The sequence below is a fragment of the Pongo abelii genome, chromosome 21 (genome assembly GCF_028885655.2).
Source record: "Pongo abelii isolate AG06213 chromosome 21, NHGRI_mPonAbe1-v2.0_pri, whole genome shotgun sequence".
Classification (NCBI taxonomy): Eukaryota; Metazoa; Chordata; class Mammalia; order Primates; family Hominidae; genus Pongo; species Pongo abelii.
This window is the reverse complement of record NC_072006.2, coordinates 45,862,494-45,870,347: the sequence shown is the minus strand read 5'-3', so window position 1 is coordinate 45,870,347 and position 7,854 is coordinate 45,862,494. Positions and strand designations below refer to the sequence as shown.

Below are 7,854 nucleotides of genomic sequence, written 5' to 3'. Positions count from 1 at the left end.
CTCCATTACTATGGGAAAGCCAGTTCCCTCTGCCTCAGTTCCCCATCTGTACCTTTACCATCTCTGCAAAAGCCCAGGGCCAAAACAGTCTCCCCAAATTAGGTCTTCCTCCTTTTGACAGCCCTTATGGGAGTTTCCAAGTTCAAAGCCAGGCTCCCTGGCCCAAGCTGCTGGCCCAGAGCCCCAGCAGGTGCAGTACGGTTGCTAAGCAACATCTCTGAATCTCTGTGTGTTCCTGTCACATGATTATTGTAGCTAAGGAAACAAGTCCTCTGGCATCCCAGGACGCAGCAAGGCCTAGGCAGCGGTGTGTTACCTGAGGCCTAACAAAAATCCTGCTGTCCTGTATTCCTGACAAGTTGTGGTTCCCTAAACTGCTATAGGAGACTATCAGGTTGAATTTTGCCTTTTATCCAGGTACTGGCTCTTAGAAGAGAAGGCCTAAATTGGAATCTTAGTCACTTGCTGGACGCTCATGGAATCCAGTTCTTTGGGGTGGTCAGTAGGAACAATGCCTTTAGAAGGATATATTAATAGGCTCGGATTCAGGAGACAATCACATATCCCCAATTATCCCATTCTCTATCCTTAGATTCCATTGTAGAGGCAAAATGGAAAAGGCTTGGATTAAACAATGGGAAAGCTGAAGAGGGGCTGAAGACAAGAGCATTGTTCCAGGGTCCCAGGTATGGTAGCACAAGAGTCAGACAGGGATTTCCTTCCAATGCCAACTTACCACACCCACATCTCAAACACTAGAGGAAGGTGGATGCCACATCAGGGGATGCTACTGTCTTCTTGGAGGGCCTGCCTCCCCAGTCTTCCAGTCCATACTTCCTGGGGCTTCTTCTCTAGGATTCTCCTAGAAATAAGGAAATCTCTTTGAAGGACAAACAGCTAAAGAGGTAAACAATAGCAGAGGAAATATAAGAGATTTTTTTTTTTAGACGGAGTCTTGCTCTATTGCCCAGGCTGGGGTGCTTTGGGGTGATCTCGGCTCACTGCAACCTCCGCCTCCTGGGTTCAAGCGATTCTTGTGCCTCAGTCTCCCGAGTAGCTGGGACTACAGGAACCTGCCACCACGTCTGGCTAATTTTTGTATTTTTTGTAGAGATGGGGGTTTTATCATGTTGGCCAGGCTGGTCTTGAACTCCTGACCTCAGGTGATCCGCCTGCCTCAACCTCCCAAAGTGCTGGGATTACAGATGTGAGCCACCACACCTGGCCTAAATATAAGAGAACTTGAGCACCAATGAGGAAGGCACAACAAGTGAATAATTGGAATTCCAAAAATAAAGAACAGAGAGAGCCAATGGAAGGAAATTATCAAAGAAATAACTGAAATCTATTGAAAATAATTGAAATATACCAGAAAAGAAAGGCATGAGTTGTTTCCAAAGATTCCAAAGAGTGGCCAACATAAACTCTGGAAATATTTCCATGTCAAGTCACATCTTTCAGAAGTATCAGATCACTGGTGACAAAGAAAAGATGCTAAAAGCTTCCGGAGAGTAAAAGCAACTTTCATAGAAAATGTCAAAAACCATAATGGCATCAGACTTCTCAAGTGGCAGATCCAACACCATGGGGCAAGATCCACTAAATATCCAAGGAAAATAGTTTTATCTGTCCCGTTACAGCTATTTTCATTCTGACAGCCTCTTTTTTAAAACGATCAGTCCCCCTTTCATAACATCCTGTCCTTTTCTTCATGAGTGCAGTGTCTAATATCATCTTCTTCCTACATCATCCCAAATTCCTCAAAATTGCATGTAGTAGTGTGGGTCTTTATCTTTCACACTGGAGCCTTTCTTCAAATACTTGGGGATGTTCTCTTTGTCACCAGTGATCTGATACTTCTGAAAGATGTGACTTGGGTCAGGTACAGTGGCTCACACATGTAATCCCAGCACTTTGGGAGGCCGAGGCATGTGGATCACCTGAGGTCAGGAGTTCGAGACCAGCCTTGCCAACATGGTGAAACCCTGTCTCTACTAAAAATACAAAAATTAGCCAAGCGTGGTGGCAGGTACCTGTAATCCCAGCTACTTGGGAGGCTGAGGCAGGAGAATCACTTGAACCTGGGAGGCAGAGGTTGCAGTGAGCCAAGACCATGCCATTGAACTCCAGCCTGGGCAACGACAGTGAAACTCCATCTAAAAAAAGAAAAAGAAAGATGTGACTTGAGATAGAAATATCTCCAGAGTTTATGTAGGCCACTCTTTGGAATCTTTAAATTTGGAAACTCATGCCTTTCTTTTCTGGAATATTTCAATTATTTTCAATAGATTTCAGTTATTTCTTTGATAATTTCCTTCCATTGGCTCTCTCTGTTCAATGACTAACAGAAATTCTTGAGTTTGCACAGAACAACAAATAAGAAAAGAAACAACTTGCTGAAATGCTAAACTTTCCTCTGCTTATGAGATAGCAAAACTGGCTGGAATCAAACGGAACCAATATGGCCAACCAGAGTGTGCGCAGAACCAGTTTGCTGAATCGCAGCTTGAATTTCCGCCACGTTTCATGCTAACTCCCCCTAAATTTGCACATGTGCTCCACGAGGTAGCATAAAAAGATAACTGCACATGCCCAAGGACCGTCCAGACCTCCCCTTTTCTTCCACCAATCACCTGCTAATCCCAGAACTCACTCCCTAAACCTTTTCTAATAAAATGACTGCCTGAAAGTCAGCACAGAGAGACAAGTTTGAGCTGGACTCCTGTCTCCTTGTTAGTCAACTTACAATAAAAATCTTTTCTTTTCTCAAAAGCCCGGTGTCTTAGTAATGGCTTCTAGTGCATCAGGCAGAAAGCCCCTTTTGCTCTGTAATAGTTGCTTGGATAATTCGATGTTTGGGTTAGGCTTAGGTTTAAGTGTTTAGGTTGCCTGGTCATGCTTAAGAGTAAAGCATGAAAAACCCGATCAAAAGCTCTTTGCACTTGGCTTGGGCACGTGGTCTATGGGCTTCACTGTTTGGTGATCCTCCTGGATCCATTTGTGAGGTCCTCCTTCTCAGGCTGGTCATATTTCCCAGAGAAAAGGGTCTCCCACTCTCCCGCCTCAAGGGTAATAATTCTGGCTGCAAGCATTCTAGCAGTTGTGAGAGAAGAAAAGGGTGGGAATCTCACAGTCAGTATGCAAATGTAAATCTAATTTCCCTACTATTATCAGGGAATATCACAGCCCTCAATTGTACCTGGCACCCCCGATTCAGAAACCCTCTTTTACCTCCACCAGAAAATAAACATGCAATCTTCTGCTGGGGTTAAAGAAAGGATCTAGGAATCTGCATATCAGACTTTGAACCAATCTTCCTGTTTCAACCCCATCTGGTGCCACTAATTCCTGAGCCTTGGGGAGTTTCTGCCATGAAATCAGGTTACTGTTTCTTGGCTTTTCTCACTGCCAGTTTAGGATTCAGCTTTCTGGGTCTGCGAAGTCAGCCACCATTCATTCATCTGCTTTCCAGCTTCTAAAATTGTATTGCTGCTTAGGGATAGGGATATGTCTGCTCTCCCACACTCTTTGTCTTCGTACATTTAAACATTTTACAATTTCTTGCAGTGTTGTTTTTGTAGGGTTTTGGAAGAGAGGGTTAGTAATCAATTGCACTTGTTCAATCTGCCATCTTGAACCAGGGGTCTTTATGCTGAAGAACAACCAGTACTAAAACATCCAGATCCAGCCTGGTTTCAGATGCTGGCTTTAGTACATGAATAGCTGTTTAACTGTGGGTAAGTTATAGAAACTCTCCATACCTTAAAGCATTCCATGAGAGTTAACTATTATTATTATTATTATTATTATTATTATAATACAGTATTTACTATGTGCCAGCACCTATAGCAAAGTCAGTGGGTCTGCCAAGATGAAAATTTCAGGTTAGCTGCTGCTCTTTCCAGCCCTAAACAGGTATGACCAGTTTCCCTATTCTAGTCTATACCATGTAAATACAATATGTACCCTAAGTAAATTATCAAGCAGGTGGAAGTTCTAGTTGTGCAAATACAGCTGGTAACAATGTAAATACAGCATTTAAATGAACTAGAGGCCAGCAAGGCAGGGCAGTTGTTTTCAAATGTAGTTGAATCTCTTCTGTTTTAAGTATAACAGCCATGGGCATCATTTCCCCCAAATGACTTACTCACACATTTATTTCTGAGCATCAAAATCATGTTGTCTATTACTTGTTTTGCAGGGCAAATGACACCATCTGGACACTGGAAACAGCACATGCTTGGTGCAGTCACCCTCCCCCAAGCCAGTATCTTAAGCAAAGTCTCCTCCCCCTTTAAATGAGCCTCCTTCATGTTTTCCTTTCTTCTGGTCCGCTTGGCTTTCATGTTCCTCTCTCTGCTCTCTTTGTCCTGCTGAGCAGACAGCAAACCTGCAGGTTCTGTGATCCTGCTGCTCAGCTTTAAAACAAAAAACAAAAACAAAACCATGTTGCAATTTGTGAACTTTCTCTCCTGGAAGGCATGAACCATCAGCTTTCCTGAAGGTAGCTACTGCAAAGCATTGGTCTTATAGAAGAAAAGGACTGAAGAGGGAAAGAGAAAGGGACACAGACAAAGGAAGGAAGGGAAGCATTCAGAAGGAGGGAGAGAGGCCAGCTGGCCCCCAGGTTGAACCACATACTCAGCCTTCAAGAAACTGGGCTTCTTTAACATGGGTGCAAGTACCAGCCAAGGTATTTCCACTGCAGATTCACCACCAAGATGAAGATGGCTAGACATTTTTCAAATGAGAGCAACTGGGCCTGTACTACAAGATGCATTCAGGCTATTAATATCTCCATGCCCTGCCATTCCCTCTGCCTGGAATGTTCTTTCTCCAGTACTTTGTATTCTGATGGCCCTCGACCCTAGCTTCGAATCCCAAACTCCTGCTTCTAGATAACAGCCTCACAACAGATCATTCAGGGGCCCACGTATTTACAAGCCTGGGAGGTGATCCTGAAAGCTTCGCAGGTATATTCTTCTTTGGCTCCACCCACGCTCCAGTGAGCACAGCTGCATCTGCTCAGTTATGCTCTCTTCTTCCAGACACTGCCAAAAATGCTGAGATACACAAGATGCCAGGCCTTGAGAATCAATGACAGATCCACAGCTGAACTGCTTGAAGACAGGGCTTGACCAAGTATCTAGCGTGGCAGCTCTTCCAATTTTCCCACTTACAGCATGTTTTCATTTTTCAAATTTCAGAATTTATTATATCCCTCCCCTTTCTCTCTCTCTCTCTCTGTGTGTGTGTGTGTGTGTGTGTGTGTGTGTGTATGCCTCCCCTCTCTGTCTCCCTCCTCCACCACCACCTTAAGATTCAGACATGTGCCTACTGAACACAAATCTGAATGGAAGTCTCCTCTTTGAACTAGAATTACCCAAGATGAGGGTCCCGTTTACTAGGTCAGCTTGTTCTCTGGTTTCCTCTTGGTTAAGGGTGAGTTTTCTCCCAAGAAGCCCTTATGCAAACTGATGTCTGGTTGGCAAGCTCAATACAGATATAACCAGACATGCCATACCCCCATGTGTGGGCACAGCTGATACCCACTTGATCCCAGTAAAACATTCGTAATCCCTTTCATGCTGTCATTGCTTTCACCCAACAATTCCACCATAGAGAGTGAAGATATAATTTTTTTTTATTGACCAGGGCCCTTGGGTACTTCTTGAGTGTGGCTTTCAGGGACAATGACATCACATATTAAATAACTCTTTGCTAAAGAGCTCTGAGTACAAACAAATGTTACTCGCTAACACACCCTAAGAACAAAGTGAGTAGGTCCTATCCATGTCCTACGCTTTGGCCTCCTGTCTGAGGATCTGTCCCTACCACTGCATCCTCATCTCGTCCATCCCCAGAATTGACTGGTTTAGTCCTGTTGGGTCCCAAGTTACTTGGGGGCAGGCAGAGCTGTCTTTGGCACAAAAGTGGAAGCAAGTCCACGTGGATCATCTGGGCCCCAGCCAGTGTCTCAAGGTATAGCCACTGGATCCTTAGATTAACCTCCATTTGGGTTCTTGGCTAGTTTCTTGGCTGTAGAGGAAGATTATTCTACTTTCCTTGGGCCATTTCTTCATTCCCTACTTCTGATTTTTATGGTAGGCCCAGGGTGCAAATAACGCAGTTTTCAAGCTGTTCTGTCTTTGGGGGGAATCTCTGCCTGCATTGCACATAACCTCGGGGTCCTGCTCTCCCCTGGGCAATAGGAAGCACTTAATTTATGCTGAACCCATTGGACCCTTTCCCTCTCTGGATTTTGAATCTTGAGCAGAATGATCCAGGAATGAAAATGATGACCTTATAGTACAGCTACTCCGTCCAAGCTTCCTAAAGGGACTGTTAATTCCTACTCCCTAGATCCCTGAGATGCCCTTTTTCCTCTTTCCAAAAGCTGACCTATTCAGCTTTCTTTACAATTCTGTGACTTTTCTTATAGTCTTCCAATAAATCCCTTTTTGCTTAAGTTAGCCTAAGTGTGTCTCTGTTGCTTGCCACCAAAGAGTACTACCAGATAGGGATGGCCCTCTCACCATTGTTCTCTGCCACCTGGGTATCCTTTCCCCGAAGCTGTTAATTTTAGAGCCAGGAAGCTCAAGATCCTCCCCACACCCCTGCCCCCCGCCATATTCCTGCAAGATCCAGGCAAACTTTGGCTTCTGATTCCTTGTACCTTCTTTCAGAAAGTGGCCATCCTCAGTTCAAACAACAAAAATCCTCCATCCATGATACCTTTTAAGTAACATTGCATTTATCAGGCAGGGTTCAACAGAATGGAAAACAGAACCATTCTAAGTATTGAAAACATGCAATTTAATGCTGAGATTTGGGTTTCCAAGTGACAGAAGAGCTGATAAGCCAAATCGAAGATGGTGAAGCAACTCAGAGCTTAGCAATAGCAGAAACCGCTACCAGCCCTAGGCTGTAAGGACAAAAGGAGGTGATGTTACTGGTGCTCAGGGTTTAGGGTCACTGGAGCAAACTGGGACCATGGTAAGCACATCTAATGAGAGCTGGAGTCAAGAAGAAGATGCAGCGACTGCTGAAGATGCCACCTGTGGCAGAGTCGGGGGAGAAACACCTGAGGTCTCCTTTCTTCCTGTCCTCCCATCTCTTGCCTCCCATGTTCAAGCTAGCTGTAACCCAGCTGGCAGAGGAGCCCAAGAAAGGAGCCTGGGAGGTCTGTCTCACTGTGGCACAGAGCAAAGCAGAAGGAGGACAAGGAACGGATCTGAGAGGACACAGAATGCGGACAGCACCTGCTTCATTATTTAAATTATATTTGCTAAAGTATTATTTAATGTTTAGAATAAAACTATTTTAGCATTTACATAAATAGCATGTAATATGTGTATATCAAGTTTCAAAAGGTATGCACAATTTTAATTCATTATTAAATTAGATATTATCACACAAAACACAATAGGAAAGTCTTCTCGACTAGAAACGCTTTGTATCTTGATCGTGCTCTCAATGTAATCAACATGCCTGTTTCTTTCTTTACTGTTTGTGTTGATGACACTGTCTTGTACTCATAAATTGTACAGAAATTTGTAGGGAGAAGGGATACAGTAACCCCCAAACTGCAGTTTCACAGGCAGAAGCAATGCCCAGCGCCCCCAAACCTCCAGGCCCCAGAGACACGAGAGAAGAAACAGGGCAGTTACCACTTGGTGACTTACGAACTCAAATCACCAAGTTCTTCCCCAACCCTTCTGCCTTCTCTTCTGTAATTTCCTTGCTGCTGATGACTGTAAGGCAGACTGGCCTCACATCAGAGCCCAGAGAAGGGGGAGTGACACAGTGATGTGACAACAGTGCAATGATAAAACAGGATTCTTTTTCTTATCT

The 7,854-nt window shown here is 44.2% G+C and overlaps 1 long non-coding RNA gene across 1 annotated transcript; it reads left to right on the top strand.

Moving 5' to 3' along the window:
- The first annotated feature begins 252 nt into the window (after nt 1-252).
- On the top strand, nt 253-7,233 carry LOC129052236 (uncharacterized). The gene is made up of 3 exons (XR_008517179.1): nt 253-417; nt 593-686; nt 4,202-7,233. It is a non-coding gene; the product is annotated as an uncharacterized LOC129052236 (long non-coding RNA).
- Nucleotides 7,234-7,854: the final 621 nt, after the last annotated feature.